General features: G+C 32.7%; 1 long non-coding RNA gene across 1 annotated transcript in view; it reads left to right on the top strand.

Annotated features, from left to right (window-relative positions):
- The window catches only part of LOC144581516 (uncharacterized), a 31,017-nt gene extending 4,621 nt beyond the window's left edge, over positions 1 to 26,396 (top strand). Inside the window, exon 2 of the long non-coding RNA XR_013532408.1 lies at positions 25,771 to 26,396. This is a non-coding gene — a long non-coding RNA (uncharacterized LOC144581516). The remainder of the gene's footprint in view (positions 1 to 25,770) is intronic.
- The last annotated feature ends 273 nt before the right edge of the window (positions 26,397 to 26,669 follow it).

Below are 26,669 nucleotides of genomic sequence, written 5' to 3'. Positions count from 1 at the left end.
ACACATGAGGGCCTGTTGGGGAGTGGGGGACCAGGGGAGGGAGAGGATTAGGACAAATACCTAATGCGTACAGGCCTTAAAACCTACATGTACTAGGTAGTTGCATCAAAAAGATGATGAGTTGATAGGTATGGCAAACCACCATGGCACATATATACCTATGTGACAAACCCACACGTTCTGTATATGTATCCCAGAATTTAAAGTGATTTTTTTTTAAATGAAAAAAAACAAAACTTTAGCATATAATTTTCCTTGAGGCAGCCAATTTAACCGAAAAAAAGAACAAGAATTCACCATAATCTCCAATAAGAGATCACAATTTGTTTTTGTTTGATTGTTTCATTTTGTTTTTTTCACTGAGTTCTTTTTGAGCTGATTTATACCTGCTCACTCCTAGGCCTCTTCATTGTCACATCTTTTATGTCTAGAACTTGAGTTTTTCTTGGTCTTACCTACCTAGGTAGTCACCTAATTATAATAATTCATGTTACAACAGCTCTTGTCCATACCTGTGTAATGCAAAACTCAAGCCCCCAAAAACTAATTCCAAATATTTTCGGGAGTCCTTGGGGTGTCTCACATGTGTTTACCACAAGTGCTTACACAGTTTATGTATCTAATTCTGAAATTAGAGTCATTTTATCCTTGTTGGCTTAGAAATATATTTTTAAAAGCAATGTAGAAATATGTTTATTTTATGCAAACTTTAATCATTGTTAATTTTAATATTCATTATATATTACATTACATTTGGAGAAAACAAACTTGGTAAAGAAAATAAAAATAGTAAATTGAAATAGAGAAATGCTAAAAGAAACTGCTGAGTCCAGTAATGTGCAAAATAAATTGAAAAAGAATGGAAAATACAGAATCAAAAATGGAAAACTATGCAACAGTAAAAAAGAAAGAAAGAAAAGAAGTAAATCTAATCTACTTGTAATTTGATTTCCAGAGAAGCAAAGATAAGGAGACAGAGCATTATTTTGAGAAATAATGGTCAAGAGAGTTCCATATTTGATTTTTTTAGATCGACAGATTTGAGAGACTCGGCATATCTCACAAACAAATAAATATTTGTTCTCACAGTGTTTTAAAGATCTTCACAAGACTGGGTAATTTATAAGGAAAGATATTTAATTGACTCACAATTCCACATGGCTAGGGAGGCCTCAGGAAACTTACAATAATGGGGGAAGAGGAAGCAGGCATGTCTTATAAGTCCCAGGCGAGAAAGAGAGCCTGTGTGTACACAGGAAAAACTACCATTTCTAAAAGCATCAGATCTCCTGAGAATTCACTCACTATTAGGAAACTATATAGGGGAAATTGCCCCTGAAATCCAAACACTTTCCTCCTCCACACACGGGGATTACAATTCCAGATGAGATTTGGGTGGGGACACAGGGTGAAAACACATCAACCACAATTGCACACAAAATAAATATTATAGTACTAACAAAAATCAAACATAATGAGAAAATCCTTAAAAGAAGCTAGAGAAAACAGCAAGAATGACTAACTTTAACAGAAACTATGGAATATGCCAAATAATAGAATAATGTCTTCACAATGATAAGTGGGAGGCGGAGTTTGCAGTGAGCACTGCCATCCAGCCTGGGTGACAGAGCTAGACGTGAGACTCCATCTCAAAATTAATAAATAAATAAATAAAATAAAATAGCAATATCTTGTGGGATTTATAATATGTTTAGAAGTAAAATGGCAAAATAGCAATACTGAGAAATAAATGGAAATAGTTTATCATGTTTTTTAATATGATAAGAAAATAAATTGAAGATAAATAAATTCGATACAGATACTTTTGGTAATTTACAGGGTATTTGCTAGATATGGTGATACTAAAAATTATAACAAACGTTAGTAAAGGAGAAAATTGAATAACTAAAACCTGACTAATGCAGAAAGAGAAATAAAAAAATGATAGGACTGAGGAACAAAACACCTAAAAACAGCAGCATCAATCACAGAGGAAGAAAACAGAAAATAGAGAAAGCAAGTAATAAAATAGCAGACCTAAACAAAATTATATAAATAATTGAATTAAACATAAATATATTCAGTACTACTTCAACCAAAATATAGTAGGTCATCAGACGAAATTAAAAATAAATATGCTGGATGAAGAATAAATATTAAATAAGGCAATGCTGTAGGTTCAAAGTGAATATATACAAACCAACTGGCATGGCTTTATTTCAGAAAGACAAAGAGGTTCTTCAGAAAATAAATGTAAACAAAACTAAAAAGAAATATTTTATAATTACAAAATGGTCACTTCAAGCAGATATACTACACTTTTTATGCACCTAATAATATCTTTATTTTAAATAAATAGGTAATAGAAATTTGTGACTTCAAGTGCCAATGTTAGAAAAAAGTGAAGTTTGAATATAAATAATGTAAGCTTATAACTTTAAAAGTCAGAAATAAGTTTAAACAAAAGTAGAAAGCAGAAAAAAATTAAATGAGAAGCATTGATATAGAAAACAAATATTCTATAGAGAATATCAGTAAAGCAAAATTTGGCTGCTGTAAAATTATATGACAAAATCTCTCAAGATTGATGTAGAAACCAAAGAGAAAACTAATTATCAATATCCTGAACAAAATAGGAGATATCCACATAGATTTTACAGTTAATGAAAAAACATTGAGGGATATTATAAATAAATTTTTGCCAATAAATTTGAAAATTCAGATAAAATTTACAAATTAGTTGAAAATTACAATTTACCAAAATAGATACAAGAAAAAATAATTTAAAAATTACCCCATATGTAACATAAATTAAAATTTTTATCAAAAACTTTCCTCAAAGAAAATCCCAGCACTGTGTAAGTGCAATGACACGAACTCTATTTCACTAGTCAAAAAAATGTCTTTATTTTATGTCAGTGTTAAAGAAATTTAGTGAGTTTAAAATTTTTAATTGGCTGTTATGTTACATCAACAAACAGAAGATATTTAACTCTTCAGCTTCCATTGTTACTGTTGAAAAATCAGCTTTCAGTGATTTGTTTCTATAAAATTAGTCTGTTTGCTTTTTGAGTTTCTCTCTATTGTTTAGATGCTTCTCTTGTGCTTGCTTTGACGCACATATAATAAAATTTTCAATGTACAGTGAAGATTAACTTACCTGCTCCACAAAGATGACACACAAATTACAATGTTGGTTCTTTTAATTTTCCTTAAATTTTAAGTAATATCCCAATGATGCATATTTTCTTTCTAATTTTTTAAAGCCTTTTTCAATTTGTATAGTTTCCAGTTTTCTGCCAAAATTTTATATTTCATGCTTCTATCTCACTCTAAATAAAAGCATGATTGCTTTATAGCATGTGTCTGACAAATATAATAATTTTCCTGTTGAATTCTCCTATTGTTTATTGTTTCTTTTGTTTTCTATTTATGTTGGCATGTCATCTAATGGTCCGCATTATTTTGGTTGGATGCTGGACATTATGGATTAAATTTATTTTTGGAAAAACAATATTGGATGTCTAGGCTCTTTTTATCTCTTCTAAGAGAATTATTTTATTATGTTATTACTTTGTGTCCTAACAATAGATCATCATTTTAATCTAAACACAATGCTTGAGATTTTGAAAGGAAATATATTTACTTCTGGTTCACCCTGCCTTTTAAAGTGTAGACATTGTGGTTTCAGGTGGCCTCTCATTTTACCTCTTACATACCACGAAATGCTGCTAGAGCCAAAGTGGTCATGCATGCCAAACCGAGGTCTCTGCATTTTTTTTTTAACCTTTGATTAGGGTCTAGTACTTTTAGTCTTCAAACAGAACATCTGCAAAACTGAGCCCTTCTGTTCTTCATAACTTTTTCTCCTCTTGTGTTTCACCATTTGGGGAGAACTGCTAGTCTGTACCTGTCTCATATAAGTCTGTGACTAGAAATCTTCGTTTACTGCCCAAATTGACAGGCTCTAAAAAAGAAAAAAAAAAAAAGAAGAAGAAAATGATGTGAAATCTGTCTTTGAAAACACAAATTCTCATGTTTGTTTTCTTTAACTTTGCATAATTATTCTCATTGATTTTCTTATTTTTCAGCTGCTCTAAATGCAAATCTAATTGCATTCTATCCCAGCTCAAATCTTCAGTAGGTTTTTATTGCATACAGGAAAAATATACTATGTTGATCAATTAAAAAAAAAAGTTTAGCTTAATCTCTTGAGAAGTTTCCTGAATCTTACTGCCAGTTTAAATCCAGACGCTACCTTTTATTCTATTTTCTTCAACGATATGCTTATCCTCTATCTCCTTCAGCTTTCTAATGTATAAAATGGTAATTATAGTAAATCACATATTTTTGTTCTACTTTTTGCATCTTACTACATGCTACAATATTGAACACAGATATTACTTCCTATATGACGTATTTATTTATTCCCAAAGTAAAATTATTTTTTTCTGTGTGTTTTTCCATATTGCTATGTCTTTTAAAAGGTCGCAATTATTTTTTAATTTAAAAAATTATATTTATAGCAAAGTCAATTTTTATATTTATAGATTCTAAGGCAAAGTTGAATAAAAGTTTAAGATAAAAATCTCACACAGTATTCTAGTTTGCCGTGGCCCTCTTTGGGGGTATTCAGTGATTGCACTGAATGTATGATTTAGCTCTGCTCTGACACTCAGAAGCACAGCTAGACATTCAATTTTCTGTCTGAGTTCTTACAGCATGATTGTCTCTCTCTTTTAGAATGCACTAGGCATAATAGCAAGCTGTTGAATTTTACATGCTTTTCTATCCTGACCACTTTATACTAGAATGTCCTAATAATGTCTATTGAAAAAGTGCATGAATGAGTGAATGAATGAAGCTCCAGAAAAGACAAAGCCAAAATGAAAAGCCAAGACATCTTTCCAGTCACAAGCTAGAATTATGTCTCAGATATTTGAAAAGACATAAAAAAAAGTTCTCATCCAGTCAGGCTTCCATTTTCTTTGGAGTTAAAAAAACTGAAGTCTGGACTAATTACATTAATTTCTTTAAAAATTACTAACTGAGGATTTATCACTATATACTCAAGGCACTGTTAAGTGATTTTCAAATTAAATGTTAAGAAATATTTTCTGCCCTTGAGGGAGGATTGAGAAGCTACAAATGAGAAGTTACTTTCTAACCTAATAAGACCTGACTTCTTTATATTTCTTTTACATTATAAGTACAAACTGGCCATCATCTTCTGGCTCATCTCTTTCTTGCAATTATCAGACACAGCTAGGAGCAATTAGCTGACATTTCAATATTTTGCATGGGCATCGCAGTAGTCAAACTCAAATGTTCATTACATAAAGTTTCCATTTTTCATGTTTTCTGGTTATAGTTATGCCAGTTGCTTTGCTACAGACTAGGAGGTTACCATTTTTATCATCCTTCGTTAACATTTCCCTTGCCATTTTACAGCCTTCACTACTGAATTTGCATTTTTCAGCTTCTGTCCACTAAAAGTTATGAAAAGAATGTCAAATATTTTAGATATTTTGTTACGGCAACATCCCATACTAGACCAATTTCTGATGCAGTGGTTGCTGCATAGCAAACCTTCTGAAACTCAGTTTCCAAAAAAAGGAAAACAGTTACTGTTTTGTTCCTACAAATATACAGATAAACTAGAAAGTATTCTGTCTAGCATTATGTGAAAGAGAATACGGAGTCTCAATTGGGATTATTCTAGACCAGCCAGCTTGCTAACACAAAACTTAAGGGAACCCAGACAAAATCAGCAAAACCACTTACATGACCCGCAGCTAATTGCCTACTTCTACGAGAACTGAATAGAAATTTTCAAAAGGTTTGCATGTGATCTTTTGACTAATATGTAATTGTTAGGAATCGTTTTAAGTTACTGACATTTAGCAGACTTTGTTTTACAGCAATAGCGAACCAATTCATTCTTCAGACTGAAGTACTCTGAAAGATTTTTCTTCCTTAAAAAACAGTTCTTAAATTATATGCTAAAGCATAATAAAACAACATATACGAAATAATAACAGCAACAATAACAAAACAAAATAGGCTGTAATAAATATTTAATTGGTAAATGTATTGGCCAACATAGCAGTCTTGAGAGGGATTTAGAGAAGAAAATAAAAGTATGTTTTAGTATTCATACCTTATAAAACAAATAAGTTAAGGATTTTCCAAAATGCTTAAATGTTAAAAGCCGTTTTGATAAATTACAAACCCAAATTAATATAAGAATTCATAAAAAAACAACAATAGATATATAATTTCTTAACATAACGATATATTTAACATGCTGAAATATTTCTACCAAGGGTTTCTGTAGGCCTTTTAAATATTTAAATGAAAGTAAAGATTTTAAAAAGATACAAATTTAGAAACTATTTTTAATATATATAAATCATAACTATATTATTTTTAAAATTAATCTATATATAAAAGTAGAAACTATTTTAAAAATCTACCAGCCAAAGAACCGACATTAAGAGGTTTGCATATTTCGGATCCTGATTTGTCTTCAACATGTACAATTTTGCCTACTACACAGCAAATATTTAATTCTTTTTTAGTTGAATGAATAAATCAATTATAAAAAATGAAAAATAAAAGCCATGAAATACCGACTTCTTCTCTTTTCTGGAAAATGGCTAAAGATTGGTGTTTAATAATACGTATTATTTCCAGGAATGTGAATGCAAAAAACAATCATTTTTAAACTCCATTCTTACATACCTTTTCTATTATTGCCAAAGTTCAAAATTTCCTTTTTGTTAGGGAGGTATGAACCAGGGCCTTCCTAACTTACATGATAATGGGAATTTAAACAATAAAATATCTTCTGATGAGTGTGGGAATATGCATAATGATGCTTGATGCTTATGGATTCTTTGTAAGATCTTAGGATGATATGAAAGAGTAAAAGATATGTATATATAATACATAAAGAATACGCTACTTATTCAAGAAATATTTTTCATGTATGACAGACATTTAGTCAAACTCTTTAAATTTCTCAAGGTAGAGTATATTTTATGAATGCATTAGTTACTTTCTAGGCTAAAGAAAAATTGAGCTTAGTCTAATTTAATAATATTTTGGATGTTTTTGTAATTATAATTTGAAAGCTACAAATTCTATTCCATCTTAATTATCTTTATATTTATAACACAATATTTGAATTGTTAAAACTAAAACAGATTTAATAACACATATAGTATATTATTTTCAATAAAACTTCTAGCTTAATGTTTCATAGAAAGGAATAGAATTGTTTTTTGATTATTTATACATATGCTGAGTAGAAATAGCTTATTGAAACACAATGAGTGTTACTCATCTAATTTTGAAAAAGTCAACTAAAATTCCCTCACAATTTATCCTTTTAAGTTACCCTGAATCATGTTTTATTCATGGAGTCATATAGCACACTATTAGTTCACAATAATTAATAGAATATTTATAAGAATCTAAAAAACGTACAAAGTATGATGTGCCTGCAAATTCTGTTTCTGCATGAAAAATGTTAATAAGATTATCAGGAAAGTAAATCACTGCAGCTATGATTTGAGAAAAACTCAAGTTATTATCATATTTACAAATATAATCTCAGGACTGTCTCTTAACTGGTTGATGAGAATCACTCCCAAACAAAATATTTCTATACTTAGAACGTTTTCACCAACCAGACAAGTTGGGCTTACACAACGTGGTTCACCTTGAAAATAAACAGTGTACAGCTGGCCACAGTTACCTACTATAGCAAAATTATCCCTTTCACTAGCATTTATTAAGAGCATGGTTACATAAGTCATTTTGTTCTTGGCATTATAAAACTACTTAAAACAACAGAACGTATCAAAAGTTGCCACATCCTCTGTGCAGCCATCAAAGGTAATTAATATCTTAGCTAGACTGAACTAAGCCATAAAACAACGGCTAAAAGCATTTTTGTGTTTTGTTCCTCATGAAATATGTCTGTCAGAGAAGACACAGAAAGTGCAGAAAAGTACAAAAAGTAAATCCACAATAATACTGTCACCCAGCCACAACCATAGTTAATATACCTCCAGGATTTTTTTTTTCTCTTTGTTGTAGTATTTCAGATAATGGTATATACTACCATTTTATATAATAATAATATTGTTATAATTTATGTTATAATAAATTTCAATGTAAGAAAGATTTATAAAAGTGAATGTTTATTGCAAAATTCATACAGCTGGATAGCATGGATGTTAAATTCACACCAATGGGCTGGTCAGAGGGTGCCATTCCTCACCCAGTCTCCATCAGCTAAGTGTGTGAGCTTAGGCAAACTACTCAACTTTTCTTTATCTTTAATATAAAATGGGAATAAAACAGTTCCTATTTAATAGGCTTGTTATAAGAAGGAAACTTACTAACTCGTGCAAAGTTTTTGAAGTATATATCGTTAAATCAAAATATTTTAGTTATTCTTTTCGGGCTGTTACTGCATACTTTGAAATAGCTTTCCTGAAACAGTGAACATTCCATTCAGATGTGAACTTACCAGTATCAATGATCAATTGAGTAGGCACACACACACACACACACACACTCACACACACACACACAGAGAGAGAGAGAGAGAGAAAGTATTGGGTGTATACTTAAGTGTGGGAATCAAATTAAAATAAAAAAAATTAAAAATACCTTGACATAGCTTTCTTCATGTCACTAAAATAGTCCTGAGACAGAGAAAAAAGATGAAAAAGACAATAAAATGTGAGGTCAATAAAACACCACTTATGACCAAGCACTATGGGAAACTCACTCTATATATCTCAGGATAAACCGTAATTAGATCTACACAATTTTAAATGAAGACCTCTGCATTCTTCCTCAGACATGTCTACCCATTCAGCATCATCACTCAAATTCACACTATCCAAATTCACACTATCCAAGTCACTAGAAGATCCAGAGAATCCAGTTTGTAAGTATTCTGAAATTGCCTGAACTTCTTATGCTATTAGGTATGAATCTAGCTCTCCATTATGCTCTGTGGACTTTATTTATAGAGAAAAGCCTGGCCTATGTTCTTGCTGTCAGAGGCACTTTGGGTTTTAGTGCCTAATAGAACAGTGTGTTGACATGCATATGTTCATGCAGGACTTGGCACAGAAAGGCTATCTGATCGACTGTCTCTATTTCCATCAACTCACTGATGGGTTCATGTTCTAATTACTCATCACAGAGGTTTTTCTTTTCTTGGCTGGAGATTCAAATTCTTATACCACTCTCATAAAGATTTCCTACAGTGCCTAATTAATCTACATGATTCCAAAATAAGTTTGCAAATGCCTTAATTAAAGAACAATTGAGCCCCATTGAGTACCAATGATTCTACTTGAAGATGTATATTATTACTAAAAAAGATTTCACTTAAACATGTTGTTAACTCATTCATACTGTGTGACTTCTGGATTCATAGTTTTTCAGTTCATGAAATGACTCCAATTCAACCTAGCTTAACTTTTCTGAGCTGAGATTAGTTTACTTACATTTTAAATTTTATGAACATTATGACCACACATTTTACATGCAAAAATAGAGACTTCTTACCATGGACTCTGACTGAATTTTGTTAGAGCATATGTAATAAAGTTTATAGATTTATGAAGCAGAGGGTAATAATTTTTATGACCTATTATTAAATGGTTACCCAGTGGCATGAAGGTTTATTCAGTAAAAATAAAAAAAATCAAGCAACAACAACAAACAACAACAAATCCAGCCAAAACAAATATCAATATCTGCTGTTACCCATCTACCTTATAGATCAATTCTAGTTTTGATATTATGGGGAAAAAAAGCTCAATAAGTAGGCCTTATGAAAATGAGAAATATATCAAAATGTGCTAGTAAGTCATGAAGTGTCTCTTTGCAGTCTGGTGATGAAAGTAATCGAACAATATATTGACTTAAGAGTTAAGAAATTTCCTGCAGGACAGTACTTTTGTTACAATAGGTAGCTAGGGAGACATGAGCCCAGCAGGAGAGGACTCCCTGCCTCGACCCAACAGGAATGTTAGGCGACCAGTAAGAAGCTGGTTCAGCAGTTGTTTCATTGCCGCTCTAAAATGATAGTTGGTCGCATCTGGTACCAGGGAGAGACCTTTTCTTGGTGGTCTGGCAGTTGTCACACTAAAATGATAATTGGTTGCAGCCAGTGCCAGGAATAGGCAGTTTCCCAAATATAAAAACACGTAAAATTGGTAATCAGCAACTTCCAATAAGATCTCAGGAACTGCACGAGTGAGCTTGAGCATGCGCATTAAGAGACAGCATGGCGGAGCACGAACTTCCAAAGGCATTCCACCAGATAAAGGAAGAAAGCCTCCGGTGAGCATAGGTACAATTTCTTAATTACACTGCTTGCTCACTTCCCAAGTACAAGGAAGGCACTCCACATGCCAGTTGCTCACTCTAAGGGACGAATTAAGGGAAAGGGGCACAAGATGCAAGTAGGCCAGCTTATACAGTTCTAGGTTCAAGGATAAAATCGACACTTGATCACCAAGGTGTACATTTGGGTCGCTTTCAAAAAGATACTTTCTTTTCTTCCATTCCTGCCTTAAAGCTTTTTAATAAATGTCCATGCCCACTCTGAAACTTTCTTTGGACCCTTTTACTGCCTTATGCCCCTCAGTCAAATTCTTTCTTCTGAGAAGGCAAGAATTGAGGTTGCTGCAGATCCATACAGATTTGCTGCCAAGAACTCAGACATTCACCACTCTTAACACTTTCTCCTTGAAAGATACTTTTTCCTTTAGAATCCACTGAATCCAAGTTTTTTGAAGACTATTTACCATTCTATGGATTCAGCTGCTTTTGATTTGTGGCATAAAATAGTAAGACCATTTCACCCACGAGAATCAGCATATTGCTTTACATTTTTCACTATGAATCCTACTCTGTGGTTATGTGTGGGATGCCTCAGATGGTGGGACTGCAAGTAGCAACACATGAAACGAAGAAAATTAAATCTACAATATATGCAATACTCAGTGATACAGGTAATTTTTTGCCCCCACATTCTCTACTTCTATAGTGGAATCTACCCAATGTCATCAACCTGCTGCTTTCAAGAAGGTGAGGACTAATCCCTTTAGATTATGGTATCTTGCAGTGAGTTCCATAACAGCCACCTAGAATGGGAAATTCATAGGCTAAGCTTTATGGAGGAAAGTACAAAACATTTAGCCTAGATACAGTCTACCTTTCAGCAAACCTGTCAACACAGTTCGTGAGCCCTTTGAGTAACCCGTTGGATCGTGAAAAAAGGAAGCTGAATGATATATACAAGACAAATTATGAAGAACCTCTTCTGCAATAAGGACTTTGGAAAACATTTACATGGATGTTATATGTGCGGTCATATGCAGGCAGTGATAGTTGACCCATGCTGGGACACATGAGAATGGGCCTTGAGCCCAGAACATTCTTACATAGTATAAAAGAGCTCTCACATGTTGTGCTGGGTTTATGGCCTATGTTTGGAAATATCTTCTTCTGTTTCAGACTCAATGTGTATCTTTTCTTCTGCTTAAGCATGTATGCCATATGGCTTCTGGCCAACCCCACTGCTATAACCATTCTGGATACAAATGCTTCCACACCCCCACATTCCCAAGATGTGAGAGCAGGGGTTCACTAATCTGTTAATTAAGGAATCCATACAAACTGTGCTGAGAAACCCTCATGTAGAGTATAAAAGGGTCAATGAAATACTCTGAAAAAACATAACAACAGGGGAAGAGGGTCCTTCACTTGCTGAATGAGACAGTGCATGGAGACCTCTCATCCTATGTGTGCTGTGGAATGAGACACACTGGCCATGGGAAAGCAACAGACACCATTGAAGCTAATCTTGATCTGCTCGTCTTTGAGTAAAATGTTGTTCCCTCCAATAGCTTTCCATCCCACAATGGCCTGAGTGAGTTGTGTCTTTCTTGGTGACCTTGAACCACAGAGTAGACTGACACCCTTGGGACTGTAGCTCCCGGAAGAGCAGTTCTCCTCCCCTGCAAGTGATATGAGATATCACTTGTTTACACTAGTACACATATTTTAAGGCTGTGGACCAACATCAAGAGGGACACCCACATCTCTTTTTTCAAAATCTACCATATTTAGTTCCAGACTATTGTTCTAAATTATTACCAAGATATTACTATTTTATAGCATATATTCAGACTGTCTATCCTTAAAAAAAAAGGCGGGGGTGGGGAAGGAGGCAGTTAAATGAACTGCTCAATGTTCTGCTGACTGAGATAATTTTTTTTCTTTACTCTGTTTCGGGCCAGCCCTTAATGGAATGAGACACCTTGGAAGTCCACTTTCAGCTCTTTCCAGACCATTAAGCAAAGCTGTTTGTAACACAATAAGATCCTTATTAGCCTTCATCAAAGGAAATTTTACGATTTTCAATAATAGGAGAAACTCCATTTCCTCTACACAACCTATATACTTTTATTAACCTGAACACAGTTTCCTCATACACACCATGATGCAAATTTACCTGTGGTTACATGCTTATTTTATGGTTTCCTAGGTTCCTCACTAGTTTTACATTTCTTAAAGCAGGGATGGGCTTGGTTTATCTAATCATTGGCTTTCTTCACAAAATGCTCAGTAAGAGTTCAACATACATTTTATACATTTATTTAAAAAATATGAATACACTAAATACTATCAGACTACAAGTGAACTACATGCATGAGAAAAATTATTCGATTTTTTTCTCTTAATGTTTCTTGTATCTATAGAATATTCTAACTTGAGAATTGAAAAGGTCAACTTAAGTTGATTTGAGATAATTTTCATCTTGTGTTCGGATAGCATCCTCAGCCCTTTCATTCCCCAAATCCTTGCACAACTTCAGCCATCAATCTTAATTTTATACAATGACTTTTTACAAGAGATTGTCTTTGATGGTAGTTTTATATTTTGTAATATATCTTTTTAAATTTAAGCATACTTTGGACTTACATAAAAGTTGCAGAATGTCCATGAATCCTACTCCCAAAGTCCTCAACAGTTAAAGTCTTACTTTAATAACATATTTTTAAAATACAAATAAAAATTAAAGTATTTTATCTGAATTTTAAAATCAAATATGTAGGCCTGGGATAAACAAAACTAGAAACAAGCTTTTCTTCCTTACCTTTGCTGTCTCTCCATATATTTCAGTGTTAATCATCATAAATTGATAACTAAAGTACAGAGAAAGGTAATTGTCTGAGCAACATTAGTGGATATTCATCATTTTCCAATTTAATAATTTTCTTTAAACATAATATATAACAGAAGGCTTAATAATATTTAGTGTTGAGAAATAACACTGCTTTCAGTTACCAGAAACTTACAAACTTGAAATATTAAAATACTGGAGAGTCAATTAAAAAGTCCTATTTCATATCTTTTAATATTCATCACTCTATAAAAATGGTTCACTCTGAGAGTATAAATGGAAAAAGAATCACACCAGCATGACAGTAATCATAAACAGGCTCCAACAACTAACAGCATGCCATATTTACTCAGTGCAATTTTTTACATTATTTTTACAAGAAAAATTCTTCAAAGACAGTTGCTTGTAATGTATATGGGGTGAATCACACACTCTCAAAATTGGATATTTATGGATGTTTTTGAAAAATAAATACACTCATATACATATGCATTTAAATTCACAACTTTTCATAAAAATGACTTTCTAAGGTCTGAAAGCACAAGCTTAAGGGTATCTTGCATTCTTGGACTATATATGTGATTTTACAAGCACATGATTTTAACATTGCCTCTTTAGTTTAACAGTAAAACTACTGTGGGATATTTTTAAATTAACCACATTGGATCCTATTTGCATTTCTCAAAATTCAGTAAAACATCACATACTATATAGGACAGGGGAGCTTTGTGTCTACTAACTAGTCAATCTGATCAAACTTGTGTGGAGGTGAACTGAACTAACTTAGTTCCTTTGGTTGCTGATGGAAAACTTAAAGGAAAAAACACAGAGACATTTTGAGAAGTTAACACAAAAATTATGGTGTAAAATAGAATAGAAAGTAAACATCTCACTTCTAATTTCTCTCTAAATGCTTCCTTCACTTTTTATTATAATGTTACATATTTAAAAATTATTGGTTGGCTAATTTGAAATATACATTACATTAAAGGGAAGAAGTATTTTCCAAAGCTGTTTAAAGTGTTGTGTTCCTATGCTTAGCTCAAAATTTGAAATTTGTAAGTGGTGGGGAACTAATTAGTGCTTTATGAAGAAGCTTGGTATCACCACCAAATTACAATTTCTGCTTTAAAGTCAAATAAAACATAACAAAAAATTTTAACTATATGGATCCATGAATATTGCCTTTGATGAGTTAAAGTGAAGTAGGCAAATATTTTTAATAGGACACAAACAACTGTTATTTCTACAGGAAAAAAATAAATATTAGACTATATTCAGATTAAAAATTGGTTTACCATAAAGACACCGAAGACAGGAGATAATTGTAAAAATACATTTAATAAAGCATTTATATACAACATATACAATAAACTTTTAGCAGTCTAGTAGAAGAGGAAAAGTATCATATAAAATTGGTAAAAGATTTGAAATGACACTTTATAGGACTGGACTTCAAAATACTCAATAGAAACATGAAGAGTTACTCAACTCCATTAGCAACCAGAAAAAAATAAACTAAGCCTTATAATTGATACCTACTATAACTTATGCTGTAAAACATCTACAATGAAAAAAAGAAGACAATATAACTAAATGCTTATGAGAATGTCTAACAAGCATAACTCTGATATTCTGCTGTTGGGAATGTCTAATGAAGCAATCAGTGTAAAAATATTTTCCACCTTCTATTAGGTGAACTTATACAAACACCATGAGTCAGAAATTACTCTTTTGTTTATATAAAGAAAAATATCCAACAGAATGTATTCACATATTCAGCAGAAGATAAGAAAAATATTCATAGAACCATGTGAGATACTCACAATTAAGAAAAAAGCACAATGCTCAGAAGCAACAGAATGGTTAAATTAATGATATATTTATTGAAATAATATCATATAGCAATGAAAATAAGTGAATTAATACTAACTAAAACAATTTAACAATGACTTAATATTAAAAACTTTATTTAGCTAAAGAAACCAGACAGAAAATAGTGACACACACCACACACACACACAAACATAACAGTTTTAATATAGTCAAAAGATAAAACAAATCCACGATGTTGGAATTTAAAGTATTTATGGCCATGTATGGTAGCTCACACCTATAATCCCAGGTTTGGGAGGCCAAAGAGGGAGAGGCCCACTTGAAACCGGAATCTCAAGACCAACCAGGCAACACAGTGATACTGTGCCTCTCAAATTAAAAAAAAGAAAATTAAAAATTATCTGGGCAGCGTGGCACACATCTGTAGCCCTGGCTACTCAGGAGGCCGAGGTGGGAGATCCCTTGGGCCCAGGGTGAGCTTCGCTTGCACCACTGCACTATAGCCTGGGCAATAAATGAGATCTGTCTCTATGTTTTTGTAAAATTGTGTTTACTTTTGGAATAGGCTAATGATTCAAATAGTGCACAAGGGGGCTTTCTAGAAATCTGGTAATATCTATTTTTTTAATACGAAAGATTCAATATATAATTTGATTCCATATAAAATGTAATCGAAATTCATAGCTACATAAATGCATGAATACACATCAGAAAGTTAATACCTTTAGACAAGTGGCAGTAAATGTACACCGTCAAAATTTAGCAAAGTACAAGTAACGGTAGAATGAAGTGCCTAAACAAATTCATGTTGGAAATAAAAATAAAGTCCTTCTCCAAATTTCAGGAAAGTCTTATATAAAAATAGATAACAGAACTATGATTATTGAGGTAAATTACAGAAGCCAAATTTATTTCATAATAAGCAATTATAGCTCAGAGCTGTCCAGAAATTGAATAAAGTATCACCTTGATACTTGAGCCATCCAAATCTTCAAATTTACTAAAAATAGTTGATTTTCATGTTTCTGAGTTACTTACTAGTCATTTATTTTCTTGGGTTTTATTTTATTTCCCTCCAACAATTACTTACGGGGAATGCGTTGGTATTTTTCTAAGGGTACCTTGTATACTGGATTTTTTTTTATTGGCACAAATGTAGATTAAATGCTACATTTATTATTTGTTTTGACTTAAGAATAGATGGCTGGATTAAGAAAAACATATTAAATTATGCTTGAATGTTTATATATTAAACATAATTAAAAGATATTCAATTACACCAGCACAGGAAGCAGATTTTCTTTAGGACCAACAAAGACCACTGCAAAGGGGTCCTGCAGAGGAAGATAGAGATTGGGCTTAACTCTGAATACAGCTTGGGCAGGTGGGAATTTTTAGCCACAGAGCAGGTTGGGATTCAGTAGATGGAAAATTGCTAAGAGGAAATATCAAAGGCAAGGGGGTTTCTGGCTAAACTGACTTACAGAATTTTTGTTGAAAACAAGCCAGGTAATCAGACATTGCCTGAGGGAAAGGAGAGGATGAAGAACTTGATCAGATAACCAAATGACCAGATATTAAGGGAGTTTCTGGTAAACTGCCTTAGTGAGGTTCTTTGTTAAAACTGGATTTTACAAGGAGGTGCACAGATGGGTGTAGAAGAATCTCAGAAGCCTAAAATTTGGCCAAGAAATAAATTTTTGTTAATAGACAAAGTGTGACATATTAGAGTGTTAAATGTACGTGCTGTGATTTCAGACTCTCAGAATTTGAAATCTCTCTCTCCACAGTGAACTAGTCTAGTGACCTGGCAAATTTAATCCAACATTCTATCCCTCAGTTTCCTCAACTATCAAAAGTGGATCAAATGGTAACTACTGCATAATGCTTTTCTAACAACTAAACATTTTGTAAATAAAACCGTTGAGGTATTCCTGGCTACTTTGAAAGTGTCACATGTGTTAACACTATAAATAATATTAATATTATTTATTTTGTTTAGGCAGTGATTACATACCCAGACAGGTCACATATTTTAAAGCCTTCAAGAATAATTGTTTTCAAACTCATATTGCTACACAGGTAAATATACATTTGTGCTGGTTCAGATCAAAGTGTGTGTAGGTTCATAAAAGATAAATTATTTTGTAAGAATCTTAGTGACAACCATTTTAATTTTGATTATGTTGTCCTTATGTAAAAATTAGATCACACTTTGCAGACAGATTCATGCATCTGGGATGACCCTCCCTCACTGCACTGGACTATTTTGTGCTTCAAAGTTGTGTGATGCTCAGTCAACAACTTTTGTCCTTTGCCATCCGAAGTTATTCAGCTATGTTTCTTATTTCATGGGTCAGTTACTTTCTTTTTTCTAATCCATGAAGGATAAACCCAACATTTCTTACTGGATAGGAGGCAGGTACTGGGATTCTTAACTCTATTATGGATCTTGGTTTGTCACAGATGAATTGCTTGTCTTTGATACAACCTGAGCAATCTATCTAGTAGGTGGAAAAATATAATCTCTGTGAAAGAAGAAACACAATTCAGACCACAGAGACGCTTCTCTTATTTAAAATGAATGGTGGTTATTGGTGGATGACAAATCCACAGTCAGTTTAAAGCTGCTAGTTGATTGTCTGTTGAAGGATACATGCGGCTGAAAAAATTTATAAAGACTAGATACACCATGGGTAATTTCTCTTAAATTAACTTAAACTACTAAGTATTAATAAAGAATAGAAGCATGAAGCTTTATTTTTGTTTTCTTTTATAAATGAAGTGAGAGAAAATGGAAATTTACAATTTTCTAAGTGTGCCAAAAAGAATGGTTTGATATATATAGACTAAAAGTATTTGGGAAAAGCTGGGCTGGGGTAATTGAGGTAAGGAGATTTTTCTCTCTTTTGTTCTTTCTCTTTTTCTCTTTCTCTAGGAAAAAGTCATGCTTTATTTCTCTCATGTTATGATATGATCAAATTACAGGATCCCGTTCAATGTTGGTAAATTCATTAATAATATACCAGTAATATTCACTGAGATTTATGTAGTTTTTTTTAGTAATTAAGAAATTAATAAAGTAAATGATAGGTTTCTGGCTGAAAATTACTTTAAGAATAGTATATTTCCAATATGTTAGAAATATGATGTAAATAGAAATTTATATTTTTAATAAACTGATTTGTTTCATGATAAACTAGATATTACTCATGATAACTGTATGTTTCAATTTATTTTTAAAGACTCAAGTGTGAATGCAAAAAATAAACATGTATATGCACTTTCCTTAGACTTAAGAGTTGCCTGAAATATTGAAATGCGTGAAATAATGTCCTGTTAAACACAGCTAGGTATCAGTAAAATTTATACTACAAATAAGAAGCAAATTTTTTAAGAGCAAAGATATTTTGTATGTTTCTTAAAAAGACAATAGCTTGTGATTATGTTTTTCAGGACAATGAGATAAATTATGCTTTTTAAAAACACACCCCAAAATTGAAAAAAACCTGCAAAAATACAAGAAATGCATACATATTTATAACAATTATATTAGGATAAATATTTTATAAAATTAACATTATATTATGCATTTAGAGGTTTCCTTTTAAATTTTATGCTATGCACAAAATTACAATATCATTAACAAAGAGCTTTACAAAAAATGGTATTTAAGGTAAACATTTGTTTTATCATTTATAATATTCTCTATAATGTCAGATATTATTTTAATTTAAGAGAAAAAAGGAATTTCATAATACCTGTAGGTTCATAGCATTGGTCAGGTTCATAGGATTGAAATGTGATATTGTATTGAAATATACAACAAATTATTTAAAGAAGGTGTTTTAAAATTACCATTTGTCTTTTGAAGAACATCTTTATTTCTGCCTTCATTTCATTGTTTGTCCAGTCAATATTCAAGAGCCGCCTGTTCAGGTTCCATGAAGCTGTGCAGTTCTGAGTTAGTTTCTGAATTCTGAGTTCTAACTTGATTGCACTGTGGTCTGAGAGACTGTTTGTTATGATTTCTGTTCTTTTGCATTTGCTGAGGAGTGATTTACTTCCAATTATGTGGTCAATTTTAGAGAAGGTGCAATGTGGTGCTGAGAAGAATGTATATTCTGTGGATTTGGTGTGGACAGTTCTGTAAATTTCTATTAGGTTTGCTTGGTCCAGGTCTGAATTCAAGTCCGGGATATCCTTGTTAATTTTCTGTCTCGTTGATCTGTCTAATATTGACAATGGGGTGTAAAAGTCTCCCACTATGATTGTGTGGGAGTCTAAGTCTCTTTGTAAGTCTTTTGAAATGACGTTAAATATAGACAACCATTGAGCTACATTTATACATTATATAAAAATAACATTTTATAAATTCACATATTTTGAATATATATAAAACAGTTAACTTACATGGCAATATTTGTCTGCAATATCAAAAGTCTACTACACAATATTTGTATGCATTTTCTTGGAGGAAGACTCCTAAAGAAATCACAGAAAGAGCTTAAGGTTTTTGTTTGATTGTTTCTCTAGTTGACATCTTTATAAAATTTTATGATACAGTCTTCCCTTAGTATCTGTGGATAAATGGTTTGAAGATCACCCATGAATCATGGATGCTCAATTCTCTTATATAAAGTGATATAGTATTTGCATATAACCTACACATATCCTCTTGTATACTTTAAATATTTTCTAGATTATATGTAACACCTAATGCAATGTAAAATGCTTTGTAAATAGTTCTTACACTGAAATTTAGTCTGAATTTCTTATTGTTATATTGTTATTTTTTTCTTTCTTTTTCTGAATATTTGTGATCTACAGTTGGTTGAATTCATGGAAGCAGAGCCCACCCGTACAGTGGGCCAGCTGAATGTTAAATATAGTTTAGTATTATCCTATGTTTAATTGCAGCACTCATAAGAACAGAAGACATTTCTAAGAATTTCCAATAAAAAAAAACAACTGGAATAGATGTCATATTTTTAATAAATACAATGAAAGTGTGAATTCTGCACCGAGGTGAGGATTGCTCTGGAAGCTAATGTTGAGATGGGAGAGTGACGCAAGTCTGCCCAGATTCCTCAGTGACTAATAATTATCAAATTTCTATGTAGACAATGACCAATTTTCAAAGAAGGGGAGTAAGATGAGCATGAGTATAAATCTTACTAACTCAGTCTCCTTATACAGGCTAACCATGGGGACTACTATTTAAAAGTATAAAAGCATTGTATCACTTTTAACTGCAAATAGCTCTGTTTTAACATGTGGTAATTAATCACACAGATAAGACTGAAAAGAGAATTGTGAATTTGAAATGTTGATTTATGTAAACTAAATGATTTTTTGAAAAACTTTAACCAACAGAAATTATAGTGGCCCACAAAGGACAATTTCTCAAACATATTTTACATTTATCACAAAATAGGATACTTTAATAGCAAAGGATATTAAAGTATTTATTATGTGTTATCAAAAACTTTCATGAATGGAAACACACATAGAACAATTTATTTATTTAACTTGTGTTTTGAAATGAATTTAAGAAAGTGAGTTGTCAAGGTTGATCATGTCTCTTTTACCTAAATGTGTCTGTATATGTTTGAAAATGATAGATTTCATTACTTTCATGGTATTTATTTGATTTTATCTGATTATTAAAACTTGTTTTAAAATTCTGGTTAAAGATCATAGCTTCTCAACTGGTAAAAAATCGGTAGGTGGGTTTTCCAGTTTCCAGCCCAGCATGCATTAAGATTGCCAGTCATCATTCTCTTCTAACAACAAGTAAAAAGCTGAAAAAATTAGAAAACAAATGACTCTTCTTAAGTCCTTCAGAGAAGTGAAGTTATAGGGCAAACCACTGTCCTCTCCCGAGCTGAGAGACAGACAGTCAGACATAGAACAAATCATGATTTACAAAAGCAGAAACTCACAAGCAGAAACCTACATGGAAACTCAGTACTGCAGTTGAAAAAGTTCAACTGTAATTGATGAACTGTGGGATGTTCTTTGTGGACAAGTCTGCACATAAAAAAAAAAAAACAAAAACAGAAGTTTTCCTCTTTTTTGTAAATTTTGTCTCCTAGAGCTCTAATAGAATCTCATGCTGAAGATGAGATGAAAAAATCTTCTCATTCTTCCCACACAGGGACAAGGAAAGCAACCATTGAGAAATATGTTGGAACATTCTGGGGTTTTTTCTGTAACCAGGTCTGCCCTTAAGAGAAACTGTATTACCAGTCTAATTTATTGGAGTTGTTTCAACCTAACAGATATGTGGGAAGGGAAATGCCCACCCTAGATCATGATAGCCTGCCACATAAGAGAAGGAAATACCTAATATCAACCCACACCAGTCTACCTGTTCCACCTAAGGTGGAAGAAAAACAGACACTTGAGAGGCTCACAGTCGAGGGGAACAAGCTCACTAAAAGACTTAGACTTAATCATAGGACTATAGAATGCTTCTTGTCCCCCATATTTTACCACACTATAAAAGGCCCACTTATCAAATGTCCTTATAACCAGTAAATCATGCCTGACTATTAAGAAAAAATTACAAGGCATAGGATAAGGGGAAAAAAAACCCCACAGTTTGAAGAGACACAGCAAGTATCAGATCTAGTCTTGAATATGACAGAGCTATTTAAATTATCAGACTGGAAATTGAAAAGCTCTATAATTTACCTGCTAAGGGTGCTAAAGAATAATATAGACAGCATATAAGAACAATTGGTCAAGGTAAGCAAATGAAATAAAAATAGCAGAAAGAATAAAAAAGTTCTAGAGATCAAAAACATTGTAACAAAAGGAAAAGTACCGATGACAGAGTCATTAATACACCAGACAGGGCTGAAGAGTCTCTGAGCTCCAGGCGATAAGAATAGAAACAGGCCGGGCACGGTGACTCAAACCTGTAATCCCAGCACTTTGGGAGGCCGAGGCGGGTGGATCACGAGGTCAACAGATCGAGAACATCCTGGTCAACATGGTGAAACCCCGTCTCTACTAAAAATACAAAAAATTAGCTGGGCATGGTGGCGCATGCCTGTAATCCCAGCTACTCAGGAGACTGAGGCAGGAGAATTGCCTGAACCCAGGAGGCAGAGGTTGCAGTAAGCCGAGATCATGCCATTGCACTCCAGCCTGGTGATGGGAGTGAAACTCCGTCTCAAAAAAAAAAAAAAAAAAAAAATAGAAACAAACCTACATGTTCTGCACATGTATCCCAGAACTGAAAGTAAAAAAGAAAAGAAACATTAAAAATTGAAAAGCAAAGAAAAAAAGTGAGCTATTACATGAAATAGAATATCCAAGAATGGTGGAGTAGCAACATAAGGTATAATATACATTAAAAAAAAAAAAAAAAGAAAGAAAACCGGAAGAAGAAGAAAGAGAAATGAAAAAAAGAAATATTTAAACCAATACTGACTGAGAATTCTCTAATTAATGCAAGACACCAAACCAGAGATACGGGCATCTCAGAGAACATCAAGCACAATAAATGAAAAACAACCAACCAAAACACACACAACAACAAAACCACATGAACACATATCCCTATTCAAACTGCAGAGAATCAAAGATAAAAAAATTTTTTAAAAACTATTTAAAGAAACCAAATGGGAGAATTAATGTTACCTCTAAGGAGCAAAGATAAGAACTATATCTGACTTTTCCTTAGGAAACATGAACAACACAAAATGAAATGAAGCATTTAGAATTAAGAGGATAAAAAAATCAACCCAGAATTCTGTGTCCTGTGAAATTATCTTTCAAAAGTTAAGGAGAAATAAAGACTTCCTTAGACCTCCCCAAAATGAGGGAACTTGTTGCCAGTAAACATGCCTTGAAAGCAATACTAAAAGAAGTTCTTTAGAGAGAAGGAAATTAATATAGGTCAAAAACATATATCTCCATGAAGAAAGAAAAATAAACTGGAAAATAGATGCGAGTAAATAAAACACTTTTATATGTATTATTCTTACTTGATAAAGCTGTTAACAGTTTGTACAAAATAATGATAGCAACACCATATCTGATTTTGTATGCTCATGTATAAAAATGCATACATATATCCATAAAATAATATTTATGGACACTTTAATGTGAGCAAAATGAATAACAGTAATAGTAAAAGAGAAGGGAGGGAGAAACTGGGAGTATTTTGTTATTATAGAATCCTCACACTACCCATGAAACAGTGTCGTGTTATTTAAAAGAAGACTTAGATTAATTGCACATATTTTACACTAGAAATAACACAGAAACCAAAAGGCAAATACTTTATGTTCTCCCTTATTATAAGTGAGAGCAGAATATGTGTATATATCAACATAGAGTATGGAGTGATAGATATTGGAAACTTAAAAAGGTGCAGAGTTCAGAGGTGGGTAGGTAATGAGAAATTACTTAATGAATACAATGTACATTTTTAAGGTGATGGATACACTAAAAGCCCAGACTTCATTACTACGCAATATATTCATGTAATAAAATAGCACTTGTACCTTTTAAATTTATCCAAAATAAATAAATAAATAAAAGTCACATTGCAAAGGATATTCAGACAGGGATGGCAAAAAATGTGGTCTTTTTAAAGATCTATCACAATTTCAAACTTGCCTTGCAATTTGAATAGATTTGTGATAAATAGATTGCTGCTTAGTAATTTACATAAATTTACCATAGGCTCTCTTTTGTAAAATCCTGGTAATAAAGACTAATATTTATACATACTTTGTCCTATTGCTAGAGCTCAGACTTACTTTTATTCTTTTAATGCATTTTTCTTAACAAGACAATGTCAACTAATAGTGATAATAGCATAAATTAATTACTTTATTAAGAATACATATACATGCACACAGAATTTCATATTTGAAATGACCAAGCCCCTTACTGAGACTATTTTCATTTCAAAAGAATTGATTTGTATTTATATTTTTATTGTCTGAAAAGGCAAAATTAGTGAAAAAAGAGATACAATTTTACAAACCAAAACAGACAATCATATGGGCAAATAGAATAATTTCTTTCTTTCTTTTCTTTCACACTTTACTGTCTTTAAATATTTATAATTTTAACAAACTGTTTGTGTTGGACTTTTCCCAGTTGGCAAATTCACATCTCCAATAACAATTAATGTATTCTATAAATATCTGACTACTTTATTTAATTACATTGGGTAATTCTTAAATTTTGTTTTGATATCTTAACAGTTAGTACAAACATTGTGTTAAGAATTACAAACCAAAATTAAAAAGTGTTGATATTTTTTAATAAATATGTATATTTATGTCAGAATTTCTGCCCTTATTTGAGGAAAATTTTATCAAATACCATGCTCTCTTTAGCACAATTTTTTTGTTAAAAATGCATGAGCTAATTTATCATACAAATAATTCATAATATACATAAAACATTATAATTGAAATAAATGGAATAGGATGTCAGAATGAAAAATTAACAATAAAATTGGTTATTCAGTCCATCATTCATCTAATTAGGGATGCTACTTTGATGAAATATGTATAAATATAAATTTTCACAAAATGTTCATATGGTTTAGTTTGATTTATTAGAAAGACATTTTTAAATTGTTATTTAGAGAAGATATTGGAATTGTTTCACTAGCTGAACAATAACTATAGTACAATAAACTCATGTCTTAAATATTATTATAGTGTCATAATTATACAGTCCTTGGTTACATGATTTAAGATTGAAGAATTTTATACCTAGAAAGTGTGAGTTGCTATCAGATTAACCCTTAAATATTCAGTACTGACCCTGCAAACCCAACTCAGCTATGATAGATACCTAATATTCGGGAAATAGCCTGTATAAAGTCACAACAGCAGAGAGGCTTAGCAGTCAGCATCTTATGACAATTTATTTTATTCCCAGTATCCCTGATACTATAGGTATTAGACATTGTCCAAGTCATGACTCTTCAAACTAAGAGCACAAAGAGTAAAAAATTCAAAATGAGGTGACATTTGACTCTTGGTTTTGTCCTGTAGACTATTTTTCCATTGAACACTCTGAGTAGTGTAAAGTCTTTAAAAAGTTATTTAACTAATCAGTTAAGAAAAAAGAATAGACAAAAGCTACTCAAGCAAAATTACCCTCCATTGCTTGACAATAAATGTGATAGAACAAAGTTTACCTTATTTTTTAGACTCACAACAATTAATGTAAATGAAATTAAACCATGTTATGAAATTATTGCATGTCCCTTAGCAGAAGTGGAAGGAAGAAACTACCTCTAGTTTCCCTAGGATGGTAACAGATTCTATATTCCTGATTAAACTTATGTCCCAATTGTTTTTATTAGTGTAGCCTGAATGATTTTTGTCCTGATTTAAGGTTCTTGCCAAGACCAGTAAGAGGTTACACTGTGTTTGTTGCTTTTTACCAATCCACAGGGTTAAACTAGTGTCCTAGGGGAGGAAGGGTCAAGAAATATGTTGTAGATGGAAACAAACAAAAAAAGGTGGGGGTGGAGAATGAAATATCCACAGACTATTTGGCAAGATTCAAACTAAAATGCAGATCTTTTTTTTATAATTGTGTACAGACAAGTTTAACAATACTGAATTGTACAGTTATAGTTGACATGGTGTGTTAGTGATTTAAAAATTTAAAAGTATTCCTCCTAACTGAGGCTTTGTACTCTTTGACTATTGCAGTGTTCATGCCAAGGGCTTGAGACAGTTAGCGTGACTCACCCCATCTTGGCTGCTGGACCTATCTGCTCTCCCCCAGCTCTCGAGGGCTGTTGAGTCAAGGTAAAAATGGCTAAGCCACTGAGGCAAAAACAGAATGCAGAGTAAGGGCCTGCGGTTTATGAGGACATTGTGCTGACTGCTTCATATCCCCTTTAGTCTCTGTGTAAGCAATAGGCTTGCTGCAATTGAGATGCCTGAGAGGGGCAAAGACCCCCGCCCATATTTTCTCAGGAGCTAAGCCTCTGTTGTACCTCCTGATGGAAAACATGATTAACAAGCCACCTTAAGGGAACCATTGTTTGCTTGCACTGTGTATCTTTGAAAAACATATATTAACTCTTAAACTGCTTTGTAAGCTATTATCACAAGCCCCCTTAAAACTGCTTTGTAAGCTATTATCACAAGCCCCTTTAAAACTGCTTTGTGAGCTGTTATCACAAGCCCCTGATAACTGTTTTTACGTGATTTCTGTTCCCTTTTCTGTTTGCCCCCTTTTCTGCTGAGCTAAATTAAATGTAACAAGAAAACAGGTATAAAAGCTGTGACCCACAAAAATAAAGCTGCTGCTTGACTACAAGTCATTCAGACCTCCAGACTCCGCTTTACTTTCTTCTTTCACTTCCGTGTGCTCTCTCCCTCAGGTTGATGGTCATGGGGTTGGTGGTCATGGGGACTCCCGCAGGTCAGTAGCCCCCCGGCAGATGTGCCGGACCCCAACAGACTATCATCTCCCTATTCTCCTCACCTCCTAGCCTTTCATAACCACCTTCTAGTCTTTGCTTCTACGAGTTCATTGTTTTTAGCCTACACATATCAGGGAGAACATGTAGTATTTTTCTTGCTGTGTTTGGCATATTTCA

This window comes from Callithrix jacchus, chromosome 2 (genome assembly GCF_049354715.1).
Source record: "Callithrix jacchus isolate 240 chromosome 2, calJac240_pri, whole genome shotgun sequence".
In the NCBI taxonomy this organism is placed as follows: Eukaryota; Metazoa; Chordata; class Mammalia; order Primates; family Cebidae; genus Callithrix; species Callithrix jacchus.
Note: the sequence above shows the minus strand (reverse complement) of the source record. Positions and strands in the feature narration are given on the sequence as shown.